The sequence below is a fragment of the Salmo trutta genome, chromosome 12 (genome assembly GCF_901001165.1).
Source record: "Salmo trutta chromosome 12, fSalTru1.1, whole genome shotgun sequence".
NCBI classification, from domain to species: Eukaryota; Metazoa; Chordata; class Actinopteri; order Salmoniformes; family Salmonidae; genus Salmo; species Salmo trutta.
This window is the reverse complement of record NC_042968.1, coordinates 6212220-6229005: the sequence shown is the minus strand read 5'-3', so window position 1 is coordinate 6229005 and position 16786 is coordinate 6212220. Positions and strand designations below refer to the sequence as shown.

Sequence of the window (16786 nt, the reverse complement as noted above, 5' to 3'; positions counted from 1 at the left end):
AAAAGGAAAGCCCAAAACAAAAACAACAACAAATATATTGTTATTACTATTATGTTTTGCAAAAAATGTGGGGCTCTGCCCCATCTGCCCTGAATGATGGGTCACAACTGGACATAATGCATACACTATGACATCAGTTAGACATCAGTTAGGCACATATGAATAGGTAGTCTTACAGCTAGTCCCAATGTAATGTAACAACGTTATCTAGTCCACTCTACACCACTATGTAAGATCCAAGTTGTGCTTGATTGGATAAATGTGGTCGGAGGCGTCGTATGTGTGACGCAATTGCCAACACAATTGCGTAGCCTCCGGAGACACGCAGAGGCCAAATTGAGCTCCACACCACATCACTGTGTGCCTCTCAAATGTAACAATTCGGAGGGCTTAGTATAGCTCTGCATTCACATGATTGGTTGATGGTAGGTGGGGGCGGGAGGTCCTCTATAAACACAAACTCTCTTCCATGACAACAGCTCTGCACTGCTCCATGAAGCGCAAGAAGTATGAATGCCCTGACGTCTGCAGAAGCCGTATCACCATAAATGCTGCAAGGGCAATGCAAACGGTGGAATGACCATGCAGCGCCTTTAAGAACAGCTAACAGTCGTTAACAGGCGCTATTGTGTCGTATAGGTGGATACTGTAGAATTCCCCCAATCCTTGACAGGAGGTATCTGTTACCGCGTCAGCCAACTTGAACATTATACCGGTTGTCAGGATCACGTTCCTTTATCGAATTATTTATTTATCTCTCACACACACACTTTCTCTCTCCAGTGTCTCGCTCTCTTTCGCTTTAGGTACCTACCTCTCCTCATCAGCTTGCCAAGCGCGCGAGAGCTGTGCGTAAAAAAGTAGCGCTGGGTGTCTGTCGCCGCTTATTGAATTACATCACGCTTCGGAGTTCCTCTCCGGGAGCACGAGCTCAAACAGCCCCGTCCCTTCATCCTCTTTGTCCCCAGTTAAGCCAACGTCCACAGAGCAACGCCGACTTTGAGAGGAAGTTTCACCGCCTGTATTGGCGTCGCCAAACGATTGAGGATTGTCGGCGGAGGCGAAACGGAGTAAAACATTCTTCCTACAAAAACAGAAACGGGTAAAACCTTCAAGGTAAGACCCGTTTGTTTGTTTACTTTTGGTGAACTCCGAGTACGCGCTGTTTGTTGCAGTGGACAGGTGTTCTCCGGTTATTCGCCGCGGGTTTGGAGAAGCCCAACAGGCACCAACAGGGCCGGCTGGTTGGGATAATGGAGATGTAGAATTAACGGGTAGGCAATAATTTGTCATCCTGACGTAGCTTAGTTTTGCATGTTAAATGTTAAGCATTTCGAGTTAATTAGGAAACGGGAATTCACAGTTTATGCAGAGGTTGATTCTGAGAGAGGGTGAACTTGCAGCATACTTTCAGTCGTAAATCCTATTCCCAATTCATTCATCTCCCTGTATGTAACTTTGACAGTGATACACACACACACAGGGGCGTGTATTCATGGATCCCAAGGAAAGCCAATCAAAATACATTATTATATCTTTCGTCTCTCTGTGTTTCATAATTGGCCTAAAATTGGCCTGAAATTCACAAGAGGTTGAATGTATCTCACAGGAGAAAGCATCCAGGCGAGCGAAAACCCTATGCCTCTCTACGTGTTGGCCATATATCTGATGCCTCCCGTTGCTTTGAAGGCAAGGGAAGCCAGCGAGCATTTGACCTCCCTTGATAAAAAAATAAAATAACAATTAGCCAATCGGCATTGAGCTAAACGGAGCGAGCTCAGCTGTGAATGGTCCTGGTTCACAACAAAAAAAAAGTGTTAAGGGAAGCCACCTTGGATTTTGGTGTCATTCCTATCAAATCCCATTGAGAGCATACATCATAGACAAAACAAAAAAGCGTGATTTGTTGTATCTCGTTGTGTTGTTGTCCTCTGGTGGCTAGCTAGCTAGATAAGTGTCCTCTTCCTAAATTAGCCATGGATGGAGATAGGGATTTGGACTTGTGGTTTTACTTAAATCTCTGTACTGGCCAATGATTATAATGGCGATTATAATCCAAGCATTAATTCATACATTGTTGTGCCCCTGGCCTGAGTGGATGGAAGTTCAATATGTAGCAAGATGTAGAAGGCTAATGTTAACTAGCTATCATTGGCCATGAATGGAAGTTAGGCTAACGAGCAAGCATTTTAGCCAGGTAGCCTAGGACAACAAAAAATAAAAGTGTGTACTGTATGACAGAGTGATAGACCGTTTCGTCAACATGAAAGAGAGGAGGATGGCATTGGTGTTTCTCTACAAGTAGGGTGAGTCAACATTTTTTCTACTTGCATGAACGCGCGCGCGCACACACACACATACGCAGAAATCAGAACCATGGACAGCCACATGATATTTAGCTTACGTTGATTGGATTCAATTGTTTTTGGTATCTTTTAGTTGTCACTGTATTAGACTAAGCACAGGTGATCTGATGAAGTTGAAATGGTGCTGGAATAGTGGAGGCAGCTCCTGTTTTCTTTGTGACTTGTGGTAACTCTCTGTGGTTCTAAATCGATAGTTGTTTAGTGGTCCGAAAATGTCGGAAACATTGACTTGCTTTTCCATGCTGTAGGTCATGTAACTGTCTGTTACTGTACATGCAATATGCTTTGTGGACCGAGATTGCTATCTGGTTTTGTGATAAATCAAAGCTGTGGTTGAATTTATTCTACCACTGTGTCTTCATATTGTCTCGGCCTTTAGGCCTATAATATATATCACTGTCGCAAGACATATGAATTAACAGGTTATAGAGCAAACAACACAATTATCACAAAACACAGGTTGTACTATGGCTTTTTTTTGGGGGGGGGGGGCTTGGCTTCCCCAGTGATTTCATCCACGTACCGCTACTACAGACACACACACACACACACACACACACACACACACACACACACACACACACACACACACACACACACACACACACACACACACACACACACACTAAACGAGAGTATTGAAAACCAATTAGGCTGCATAGCTGCCTGCTGCTGTCCACTCATCCATTTTCTGCTGTTGCTCAGTCATTTAAGCTTTTTTAATGGCTCAATTCTCCATGCAATTGATTCTCCCTCTGGACTCAAAAAGCTGATACATTTTTCCTCATTACCCGGCTATTAGGCTACTATTTTCCAAAGTTTTCCTAGTGTTTTGAAATGTTTCCCTTGTAAATGTGGGTTCTATTTCTCTGATACAGAAAGACTAACGGACATGGGCGTATCACTTGTTGAGAAACTTTAAAAGACGGCGGATACTGCAAACGTTCTGAGCGTGTAGATATACGTGCTTTTGTTTCTCCCAAGGGTTGCTTTCTCATTAACATCTATGTACACACACACTTTAATGAAGCAACTCACAATAATGTCAGTGGTTTTTGCAGCAGCCCGTTATTGCTACGCTGAAATGTTTGCCTCTTCTTCTAACGTGCATAAAACGAGCATGGCTGTGCGCCACTCCCCATCTGTTGACGTTCATTTCTCCACTCTTTCAATCTCACTCATGAGAACTTGAGAGCACTCTGCCTCTGTGAGTGTGTGTGTCCGCAGGTGTGTGTTTGTGTGCCCATCCCATTCCCCCCTTCTCTCTCACATCAGTTTATGTGATCTGTGACTGGCCTATTATTACAGAAGCTCATCGATGATTCTTACCTGTCTGTAATTTACACAAAAATATGTGGGAGGGCATCCTCCTCATTTACATAGAAAATGCTCTATTACCTCCTGTCAATTTCACAGGCTGCACCTGCTAGCTTTGTCTGCACTGTCAAGGTCTTGGCTTCTTTCTACCCCTCCTTTCATTTGTCACAAACGTCACCCCCTCGTTAATGGCTCTGGATTTGGACCCAACTCATCTCTTCCCAATCATCATCACATCTTGTATATAGCCTGGGCACCAGCCTGAGCTATCATTACACTCCTTGTCATGCCAATTGCCAAACATTACATGTTTGTCATGACACCGAGTACAAAGGAGTGGAATGTTAGGAAAACAGAGTCTGGATTTTAGGTCATGTCTTATAAGCCCTAAGTTGCATCCAATAAAGGGACCATTCTGGATCCTTTAGTAAAGGTCAATCACAGTCTTTACTTCACAATAATGTTGAAGTAAAGACTTCTGTCAACTAATAGCAACACATATTTAGTTTTGGGTAAAAACATTCTGCCTTCTGTAAGCAGTATGGGGGAAGCTACTCTGAAAACATAGTTTACCGAGTATGAATGAGTCCTTACGCAGCTGTACTTTGTGATGGGGGGACAATAAAAGGCCACTCTTAAATGTGCCGTTTTGTCACAACACAATGCCACAGATGTCTCAAGTTTTGTGGGAGCATGCAATTGGCATGCTGACTGCAGGAATGTCCACCAGAGCTGTTGCCAGAGCATTTACTGTTCATTTCTCTACCATGAGCCGCCTCCAACATCATTTTAGAGAATTTGGCAGTACATCCAACCAGCCTGACAACCGCAGAACACGTGTATGGTGTTGTGTGGGTGAGCGGTTTGCTGATGTCAATGTTATGAACAGAGTGCCCCATGGTGGCGGTGGGGTTATGATATGGGCAGACATAAGACTCACAGATCACTGCACCTGTACATAGCCCATCTGTAAACAGCCCATCTATCTACCTCATCCCCATACTGTATTTATTTATTTATCTTGCTCCTTTGCACCCCAGTATCTCTACTTGCACATTCATCTTCTGCACATCTACCATTCCAGTGTTTAATTGCTATATTGTAATTACTTTGCCACCATGGCCTATTTATTGCCTTAACTCATTTGCACTCACTGTATATAGACTTTTTTTTCTTTTTTTTCTACTGTATTATTGACTGTATGTTTTGTTTATTCCATGTGTAACTCTGTGTTGTTGTATGTGTCGAATTGCTATGCTTTATCTTGGCCAGGTTGCAGTTGCAAATGAGAACTTGTTCTCAACTAGCCTACCTGGTTAAATAAAGGTGAAATAAAAATAAAAATAAATAAAAATAAGCTATGGACAACGACCACATTACATTTTATTGATGGCAATTTGAATACACAGAGATACCGTGACGAGTTCTTGAGTCCATTGTCATGTCATTCATCCGCCACCATCACCTCATGTTTCAACATGATAACGCACGGCCCCATATCACAAGGATCTGTACACAATTCCTGGAAGCTGAAAATGTCCCAGTTCTTCCCTGGCCTGCATACTCACCAAACATGTCATCCATTAAGCATGTTTGGGATGCTCTGGATTGACATGTACGAAAGCGTGTTCAAGTTCAGGCCAATATCCAGAAACTTCGCACAGCCATTGAAGAGGAGTGGGACAACATTCCACAGGCCACAATCAACAGCCTGATCAACTCTATGCGAAGGAGATGTGTCGCTCTGCATGAAGCAAATGGTGGTCACACCAGATACTGACTGGTTTTCTGATCCACGCCCCTACTTTTTTTAACAGTATCTATGACCAACAGATGCATATCTGTATTCCCAGTCATGTGAAATCCATAGATTAGGCCCTAATGTCTTTATTTGATTGATTTCCTAATATGAACTGTAAATCTTTAGAATTGTTGCATGTTGCATTTATATTTTTGTTCAGTATACATAGAGCTATTACTATATGTAACTCTATTACACATTAAGTAACCCATGCAAGCGGTAAAATCAGATTGGAAAAAAAAAGATAAAACTACACCTTATGGAACAGCGGGGACTGTGAAGAGACACACACACACACACACACACACACACATACACACAGACATGATAAGATGCACATTGTGTTGTAGATATGTGGTAGTAGAGTAGGGGCCTGAGTGCACACACTTAAAGAGTTGTGAAATGTAATGTTTTTAATTGTATATAACTGAATTAATTTTGCTGGACCCCAGGAAGAGTACTAGTGGGCATCCATAACACATACAAAACAAGACTGCTAAATAGCTAATCAAATGTATTGACCCATTTTTGCACTAACTCTCTGGCACACTCTAACACATACAGTGAGCGACAAAATAATTTGATCCCCTGCTGATTTTGTACGTTTGCCCGCTGACAAAGAAATGATCAGTCTATAATTTTAATGGTAGATTTATTTGAACAGTGAGAGACAGATTAACAACAAAAAAATCCAGAAAAACGCATGTCAAAAATGTTATAAAATGATTTACATTTTATATTTACAACTCATAAACGTTGACAAAATTTATAACAATTATTTAAAGAATTAGAGATAATCTACTCCTTTATGCAACCACTTTGTCAGATTTCAAAATAACTTTACGGAAAAAGCACATTGTTCAATATTCTGAGTACAGAACTTAGCCTTCAATGCTAAGCTATACAGTTAGCCTACATCCACGGCGTCGACAAATCTCTAAAAATATGTTCAAAATATTTTCTTGGCTTTGCTGATCTTCGGCGGAATGCACTCGGAAGGGCACCCACTTCCACAAGAAATGTTCATTTGTTCTGCAAAGTCCATCATTTATGTCCAAATACGTCCGTTTTGTTGACCCATCCAGAACACTTTACAATGCCATGTAGCGTGGACGCAAATCCATAGACGAAATGGTCAAAGTTCCATTACCGTTTGTAGAAACATGTCAAACGATGTTTACAATCAATCCTTTAGGGTATTTTTTAACGTAAAATTGCGATAATTTTACAACCGGGCAATAGGTATTCATCCCAGAAGAAAAATAAAAAACAACAAAGTCACGTGCACGCGCGTCATAAGACACCTCTCCTCAGACTGGCCAGTGATTGACTGAGCCACAATTTTCTGCCCGGTAACAGGTGACGGATGAAACCAGTTCCTTAAGATTGTTGACAGCCAATGGAAGAGTTAGGAGGTGCAATGTGAATCCTATGTCACTGCAGTTTTTCAAGGGATTCAAAAGAAAAACTACATTTCTAATTTCTCCCACTTCCTGATTCAATTTTTCTCGTTTTTTTTGCCTGCCATATGAGTTCTGTTATACTCACAGACACCATTCAAACAGTTTTAGAAACTTCAGAGTGTTTTCTATCCACATCTACTAATAATATGCATATTCTATTTTCTGGGCCAGAGTAGTAACTTGTTTAAATTGGGTACGTTTTTCATCCGGCCGTGAAAATACTGCCCCCTGGCCCCAACAGGTTAACCTCTAGAGGATAACATCCCGTTAACGGGATTGGTTGGACAACAACCAGTGAGATAGCGCGGTGCGAAATTCAAAAAAAAAATCTCAAAATTAAAATTCAAGTATTATACGGCATTTTAAAGATACTCTACTCATTAATCCAATCACATTGTCCGATTTCAAAAAGGCTTTACGGTGAAAGCAAAACATTAGATTATTTTAGCATAGCACCTTAGCAAAAAAAAAAGCCATTTTCCAAGCACGGATAGCCGTCACAAAACCAGATATACAGCTAAAATTAAGCACTAACCTTTAACAATCTTCTTCAGATGTCACTCACTAGGACATCATGTTAGACAATACATGCATTTTTTTGTTCAATCAAGTTCATATTTATATCCAAAAACCCAATTTTTACATTAGCGCGTGACGTTCAGAAAATGTTTTCTCCCCATAACTTCCGATTAATAGGCACATACATTTACAGGCACACATGTGCCGGGGTCATCGACTGCAACCACTGAGCCACACAGGCCACACAAAACCCACATATCATTAAGACATTTTTTAATTTCTCTCCCTCATGAAGAGGGGTATAATGAAAGTTCACAGTAGTAAAAAGTAAAGATCGGCCTATCAATTAGGTATATTTTTACTTCTATCAATTTGGTTTATGAATTATTAAGCGAAATTTGGACCGGCCTTGTGTTTTTTGCAGCTCGTTGCAGTCGCTAGCTGCAGCAAACTGAAAATAGGAGCGACCCAGGGATGTGTGTGCTTTGGGGACCTTTAACAGAATGTGACTGGCAGAATGATACTCTACTGTTCTGTGCTGTACTGGACTCTACCGAGCTCTACTACGCTGTACTTTGATGTCCAAACTTGTGAAACATAGACATCTATGATTGGTTCAGATTTTGTCCGGGTCTGGACCAACCAAATGTAAGCGGAGCTCTTTTAAAATAAAAGCCAGTGTGTAGAATATTACCCAAATATGCAAATGAGGATATTGCATATTACCTTTGTGTACCTATTTTGGATATATCATCACGAAGAGAATGAAATTCATATCAGTGTAGTTCAGATCAGGGACCCATGATAATTCTGTTAGCGTGTGTAAATCCACTTCACTTACTGTAGTTCAATAACCAAAATAGATTTTGTTCTAACTGATGGCGTCATGTCATAGCTGATACCCATTTCTTTCTATAGAATCTTAATTTGGAGCAGTGGACACCTCTTCAAATTAGTGGATTTGCCCATTTCAGCCACACCCGTTGGTGACCGGTGCATAAGATCGAGCACACAGCCATGAAATCTCCCAACTCCATATTAATGCCCATGATTTTGGTATGAGATGTTTGACGTGGTCACACAAATCAGATGGAGATTTTACTGAAATACTCTCAACAAACTTTGCATTTGATTTGATTTCCAGTAAAAAAAAAAAATTCAAATGTTTAGTGTAAGCAAGTAGTCCTTGTGCATAGAGTTGTATGGTTTGTTAAACTTTGAAATCAATGTTGTTTTTTGGCATACATTTTAAGTAAAAATTTATGAAATGATATGGTCAATTCCAGTTACAATGGAATTTCCCACTAGCTCCTTGTCTCCTCCATGACATCAACATTTCTCACCCTATAGACACTGAGGAAAGCTAATACAATAGCACAATACCTCTGGATAGTGCACAGGATAATAACCATGTAGCAGTCTACAGGTCTCAACCTTTCAGAGACTAACACAATAAAACCTTAGCACTACTCTAGTGCTAATTCAACCTTCAGCTACAGCCAGCCCCCCCCAGAGAGCAGTCTCTGCCCTGCACTTCATTTAACTCTCCATTATAATCCAGTGTGTGAGAGAGAGATGCTTTCCCTCCTCTTTGTGTGGTTATGATCAGCCAGGGGGTGTGTCTCTTTCGCTTCTCCTCATCCCTTCTTCCACCAGTCTCTCTCTTATCTCTCCTCCTCTACCGTCATCTCTCTTTTTCCTCCTCCCTCTTTCAACTAACCCCCCCCTCCCCCTCCTGTCTCTGTCTGTGTGACTCGTATCTCCTGAGAAAAGGGTGCTCTTTAATGTTGGCTGGAAATCAGCGGTGTGGTCCCCTCCTCGGCTGCGGTGGATTGGAGATATAATACCAGGCAAGGCCAGGTGGAATAGGACTGGCGTTATAGCTGCTTACAAATGTTATTTGTCTCTCTTGAGAAAGCCTCTGTCTTTGGACACAACAGCTGGTTTGCATTGTTCCATATCAAAGATAGTACAGTAGCAAGATACTGGTCTCGGGGACCTGCCCATTGAGAAAAGTGACCGGTCTGCCTAAGCTGGCATGTATTCTCGTGTCTGATTATGCTCTTATCCAGAGTTATCAAGAGCACACCCAAGTCTGGGATGGGCAACTCAAGAGCTGTGTGGTTGAACCTTGACTTGGCAATGTGTTGAATCCACTTCACTAGCACTGAAATAGCAGCCATTTTTATACACCCTCCCCTTCCCCCTTCCCCCTTCCCCACTCCGTGCTTCAATCCCCCCACCCCAGTCATTGCCATCTCCCTAGAAGTGGTCTGTGTTGCACAAGCCTTTGGCTCAGAATACAGAGAGTGAGATGTATGCTGGGCCTTCTGTTGGTACTGCCATCTGTGCTGCCTTGTCTCCCAGTATGTCATGTTACCCCCTCAACCCCTCACCCTCTTCTTGTCCACCTCATCCCAACCTCCCCATTCCTCCTCACAACACCCCCTCTTCATAATTCCCAACACACACACACACATCCCAAAATACAATTGTAGTGGAATTGTAGCATTGAGTTTGATCTATTTTATTTACTTGTGAAATAGATAACAAAACCCCTAGAGAGAATAAACAGTTGAACATGGAAATGGGTCTGTGAAGTGAAAAGGCTCCTTTACTTTTAGGAAGAAAACTACACCGATCACATAGTCATCCTCTGTTTCCTTCTCTCCCTTCTCCCTCTCGATGTTCCTAAAATACAAGATAAACTTAAAAGATAAACTTCTTGTTAATCCAGCCACAGTGTCTGATTTCAAAAAGGCTTTACAGCGAAAGCATACCATACAATTATGTTAGGTCAGCGCCGAGTCACAAAAAAACATACAGCCATTTTCCAGCCAAAGAGAGGAGTCACAAAAAGCAGAAATAGAGGTAAAATTAATCACTAACCTTTGATGATCTTCATCAGATGGCACTCATAGGACTTCATGTTACACAAAACATGTATGTTTTGTTCGATAAAGTTCATATTTATATCCAAAAATCTCAGTTTCCATTGGCGCGTTATGTTCAGTAATATTTGCCTACAAAACATCCGGTGATTTTGCAGAGAGCCACATCAATTTACAGAAATGCTCATCATAAACTTTCATGAAAGATACAAGTGTTATGCATAGGATTATAGATAAACTTCTCCTTAATGCAACCGCTGTGTCAGATTTCAAAAAAGCTTTATGGTAAAAGCACACCATGCGATAATCTGAGTACAGCGCTCAGCCACCAAAACAAGCCATACAGATACCCGTCATGTTGTGGAGTCAACAAAAGTCAGAAATAGTGTTATAAATTCACTTACCTTTGATGATCTTCATCGGAATGCACTCCCGGGAATCCCAGTTCCACAATAAATGTTTGTTTTGTTCGATAAAGTTCATCTTTATGTCCAAATATCTCCTTTTTGTTCGCGCGTTTAGTTCACTAATCCAAATGCACAAGGCACGGGCACTAAGTCCAGACGAAAAGTCAAAAAAAGTTCCATTACAGTTCGTAGAAACATGTCAAACGATGTATATAATCAATCTTTAGGATGTTTTTATCATAAATCTTCAATAATATTCCAACCGGACAATTCCGTTGTCATTAGAAAGGAAAGGGAACGGAGCTCGCTCTCACGGCTGCGTGCGATCAACAACTCAGCTGTGCCACTGCTTAGAGTGGTCTTATTCGCTCCCCTTTCACAATAGAAGCCTGAAACAATGTTCTAAAGACTGTTGACATCTAGTGGAAGCCTTAGGAAGTGCAATCTGACCAAATTTACACTGTATATTGGATAGGCAATCACTTGAAAAACTACAAACCTCCGATTTCCCACTTCCTGGTTGGATTTTTCTCAGGTTTTTGCCTGTCATATGAATTCTGTTATACTCACAGACATCATTCAAACAGTTTTAGAAACTTCAGAGTGTTTTCTACCCAACTCCACTAATAATATGCATATCCTAGCTTCTGGGCCTGAGTAGTAGGCAGTTTACTCTGGGCCCGCTTTTCATCTGGACGTGAAAATACTGCCCCCTATCCCAAAGAAGTTAATCCTAATAGCTTCTGTAAGTCGCTCTGGACCTGTTCTCTTTACTATTTGTGACTCAACACCTGGATTCTGTCTTAACCTCTCTAGGGCAGGTGGCACCAAATCGTCCCACCTACGTAACAGCCAGTTGAATCCTGTGGCGCGATTTTCAAATACCTTAGAAATGCTATTACTTCAATTTCTCAAACATATGACTATTTTACAGCTATTTAAAGACAAGACTCTCATTAATCTAACCACACTGTCCGATTTCAAAAAGGCTTTACAACGAAAGCAAAACATTAGATTATGTCAGCAGAGTACCCAGACAGAAATAATCAGACACCCATTTTTCAAGCTAGCATATAATGTCACAAAAACCCAGAAGACAGCTAAATGCAGCACTAACCTTTGATGATCTTCATCAGATGACACACCTAGGACATTATGTTATACAATACATGCATGTTTTGTTCAATCAAGTTCATATTTATATCAAAAAACAGCTTTTTACATTAGCATGTGACGTTCAGAACTAGCATACCCCCCGCAAACTTCCGATGAATTTACTAACAATTTACTAAATTACTCACGATAAACGTTCACAAAAAGCATAACAATTATTTTAAGAATTATAGATACAGAACTCCTCTATGCACTCGATATGTCCGATTTTAAAATAGCTTTTCGGTGAAAGCACATTTTGCAATATTCTAAGTAGATAGCCCGGCATCACAGGGCTAGCTATTTTGACACCCAGCAAGTTTAGCCTTCACCAAACTCCGATTTACTATTAGAAAAGTTGGATTACCTTTCCTGTTCTTCGTCAGAATGCAGTCCCAGGACTTCTACTTCAATAACAAATGTTGGTTTGGTCCAAAATAATCCATAGTTATGTTCCAACAGCGGCGTTTTGTTCGTGCGTTCAAGACACTATCCCAATGGTAAATAAGGGTCTCGCGCACGGCGCATTTCGTGACAAAAGATTTCTAAATATTTTATTACCGTACTTCGAAGCATGTCAACCGCTGTTTAAAATCAATTTTTACGCCATTTTTCTCATAAAAAAGCGATAATATTCCGACCGGGAATCTGCAATTAGGTAAACAGCCAAAAGAAAATACAGCACGGGGTCGACTCGGGCACGCGCCTAATTCCTTTGTCCTCTTATCGGCCACTTGGCAAAGGCGATAATGTGTTTCAGCCTGGGGCTGCCTCGATATCGTTCAGCTTTTTCCCGGGCTCTGAGAGCCTATTGGAGCCGTAGGAAGTGTCACGTTACAGCTAAGATCCTCACTCTTCAATAAACAGAGACAAGAAGAACGACTCCTTGTCAGACAGGCCACTTCCTGCATGAAATCTTCTCAGGTTTTTGCCTGCCATATTAGTTCTGTTATACTCACAGACACCATTCAAACAGTTTTAGAAACTTTAGGGTGTTTTCTATCCAAAGCCAATAATTATATGCATATTCTAGTTACTGGGCAGGAGTAGTAACCAGATTAAATCGGGTACGTTTTTTATCCGGCCGTGTAAATACTGCCCCCTAGCCCTAACAGGTTAAATTAGTTTTTTTTACATTGGTAAAAAGTAGAGACATTTTTGAGGAACAATGGGAAAGTAATTCTGATTTGATAAAAGGCTCTTTGAATGTTTTGGTACCTACTGGAGAGCTCTTTTTTGTCTACACCCATTCAGCATTGTTCACACCCTCTTAAATCAGCCCCACCCATCTCTTTAAGGATTCACATGAGGTCATGTGCTAAACAGTGAATAGTATAGTAAAGATTAAGACTAAAAGTGCTAGTAGCCTACAATAATGGAAAAGTTTCAGGTAAACAGAAAGTGTCCAGATGTAAAAATACTGTAATAGAAAATGACTAAAGTAAGTCACCCAGTAAAAGTCTAAAAGTATTTGTTTTTAAAAATACTTAAGTATCAAAAGTAAAAGTATGAATAAAAAAAATTGTATCAGCAACGTGTGTGTTCGGAGAGAGTCATTTGAATAGAGGCACTGCAGATAGTGCTGATGACTGGTCCGAGCCGTTTTCTGTCCTGCCCTTGACTTTGGTGCAGGGCATGTGATGCCCATAGCCTCTTTGTCGCAAAACTCCCTGATCTTCTCAAAGATCAGGTAGTGCTTGTACAGTCCAGGTGGTGCTTGTACAGGCAGACCATCTATGGGAGGAAGGATGTCAGCGTTGTGCATCAGTTGAAACCTGGTCCCGACTGAGTCCAAATGCTTCTTGGCGACAACAACACCAGGCTACAGAGCATCGAAGCCGTAAAACAGAAAATAACAATAACAAAATTGTAGACATTACAACCTTGCACAACATCAATTCACCGCTCAAGTTTAAATAAGAAGAATAACCTCATACAATGCAATTAAAATTATATTCACCTGAAATGCTGGTACTGCTTGATCTGTGGCAGCGGCCTGACTTACGGGGTCAGGTGTTGTTGCCAGTCATAGCTTTCCACCAGCACCATACCATCCACCAGTCCAACCAGCTGTGGGATGTTGACCCCTGTCACAGTGCTGTCCTTCACAACACCACCAATCTCAGGCAGTGTTCACTCTGGTCTTTCTGAAGCGCTGCTTGATGAGGCCGAAAGCACCAGTCGGGGGCAAACTTGGTGTGGCCTGTGGTCAGGAAGTGCTTGTGCATGGTCCGGGGCACAATACCAGAGCACAAACTTGTTCTTAGTTTGGCCACTGAGGAGTCACAAAAAGCAGAAATAGAGGTAAAATGAATCACTAACCTTTGACAATCTTCATCAGATGACACTCCTAGGACATCATGTTACAAAATACATGCATTTTTTGTTTGATAAAGTTCATATTTATGTATAAAAACAGCATTTTACATCAGCACGTGACGTTCAGAAAATATTTTTCCTCAAATGCTTCCGGTGAATCAGCGCTACAATTTACAAAATTACTATTCGAAAACATTGTTAAAATGTAATATTGTCATTCAAAGAATTATAGATTAACATCTCGTGAATGCAACCGCATTGCCAGATTTAAAAATAACTTTACTGGGAAATCACACTTTGCAATAAACGACGAGGTATGCTCAGAAAAATAGGCTAGGCGATACATGTTAGCGCCATCTTGGAACCATCTAAAATCAAAAATACTATTGTAAATATTCCCTTACCTTTGATTATCTTCATCAGAAGGCACTTCCAGGAATCGCAGGTCCACAACAAATGTAGTTTTGTTCGAAAAAGTTAATAATAGTTCCTTCTTGTTAGCGCGTTCCGAAGGCTACTCATAATGTACTGAAGCGCGCAGGACTTGTTGTCACGAATGTGCAATTTTTTTTTATTTACGTTCGTTCAAACATGTCAAACGTTGTATAACATAAATCTTTAGGGCCTTTTTCAACCAGAGCTTCAATAATATTCAAGGCGGACGATTGCATTGTCTTACTAAACGTTTCGGAACAAAAGGTTTCCCATGCGTGCCCGCGTCATAGTAGTAATAGCCCTCCCCCTGTGACCAACTTCCCAAGCCTCTCTTTGGGTCAGTTTCTACCATAGAAGACTCAAACCACTTTGTAAAGACTGTCGACATCTAGTGGAAGCCTTAGGAAGTGCTAAATGATTAATAAGTCCCTGTGTGTTTCAATGGCAAAGGTTTGAAGTGATTCCACACATCAGATTTCCATTTCCTGTTAGGATTTGTCTCAGGGTTTTGACTGCCATATGAGTTCTGTTATACTCACAGACACCATTCAAACAGTTTTAGAAACTTTAGAGTGTTTTCTATCCAGATCTACTAATTATATGCATATTCTAGTTACTGGGCAGGAGTAGTAACCAGATTAAATCGGGTACGTTTTTTATCCGGCCGTGCAAATACTGCCCCCTATCCCCAACAGGCTAAGGCAGCAATGTTTGAGAAGGTATTTCTCCCCCCAAAAAACGCATTTATGTTCAAACGGCTCTCCTGTGAAGTCATGACTTGCAACATATGCCTAGTTTCCTGAATCGGGTCACATTTATATAAATAATATTGGTCTATCTGTTAAAACTTGTAATATTCATTTGTATGCAGGTGACATTGTTATGTATGCCATTCCCCCAACTGTTGACCAGGCTATGTTAGAGCTGCAATCTGCAAATCTTTTTTTATTTTATTAACCCATCCACCACTCCCCCTCTTCGGAGGACTCATATCTTTTTTGTTTTCTACAGCTTTTCTGCTACATGTGCATACATTTACATAGACATTTCACATACACATTTTACGTAATGGTACTTTTATATAAAGCAATCACATAACAATAATACATTACCAAACATAAGCTCTTTAATCCCACCCCTAAACCACTCTCAGTCCATCCCACCTATAACCATAGACTACCCTCGTTTGGTTTCCATGTACCATCTTTTTTTCTTAGTCTCGAGCCTAACAACACCCATGCCAATATATCCTCCAAACACCAGCTTCACGGGCATGATCACTTTTATACAATGGGTTACCAATATATTCTAATAATGATTGACATATGTGATCAGATTCAGGAAACTAGGCATATGTCGCAAGTCAAGACTTCACAGGAGAGCAGTTTGAACGTACATTAATGGCAGAAATGCCTTCTTGAAAATGTGAACTTTCATGTGCCTTAATAATAAACGTGTATCCCATCTGTAAATACGAATCAAATTTGTTAAATTACGAGCCTTGTTGGTTAAGCCACATAAAAAGAAAGCAACATGATTGGCTAAGATAATGAGTGGGCTGGACCTGCCGAGAAAAGAGTTTGGATTGGTCTGCCATTTAGCACGCGTCTGTCTATTGGAGCTGGTCAGTATGTCTAGGTAATCATGTTGAACGCAGCTTTTTTATGTATCGGGTAGTAAAACTGCATAAACCTAATGTCAAGTTAGTGTACTGTTAGATAGTTGGCTCGCTAGCTAACGTTACGTGTATGCTATCCACTTTCAGGAGGACTGAGTTTTGAAATCAGTGGAATTCGAGTATGATAGCTAAGGAGATGGAGAAAACACCTGTCTGGATTACATCTTCAAACTAAGGGCAACCATGCATGGCATCAGACAGGAGATGCGTTCAACCATGATGAATACGGGTTAGATAGTCTAGCTAGCTACATTTTCAGATATTACACGTTTCTAATTTTGACAAAGTGGATTAATTTCTAGTGTACTGTTAGCTAGCTAACATTAGCTGGCTGGGTCGCTAGCTAATGTTATGTGTATGATCTTATTCTTCGTATCTCAGACACATTTGCTTGACTAGTAGTAACACAGTAGTAACATCATGAGTTGTGATTATGGT

At 40.8% G+C, this 16786-nt stretch overlaps 1 protein-coding gene across 1 annotated transcript in view; it reads left to right on the top strand.

Annotated features, from left to right (window-relative positions):
- Window positions 1-591: 591 nt before the first annotated feature.
- The window catches only part of LOC115202831 (SH3 and multiple ankyrin repeat domains protein 2), a 246326-nt gene continuing 230131 nt past the window's right edge, over window positions 592-16786 (top strand). Inside the window, exon 1 of the mRNA XM_029766886.1 lies at window positions 592-1116. The gene's annotated coding sequence lies outside the window, so the exon portion shown is untranslated. The remainder of the gene's footprint in view (window positions 1117-16786) is intronic.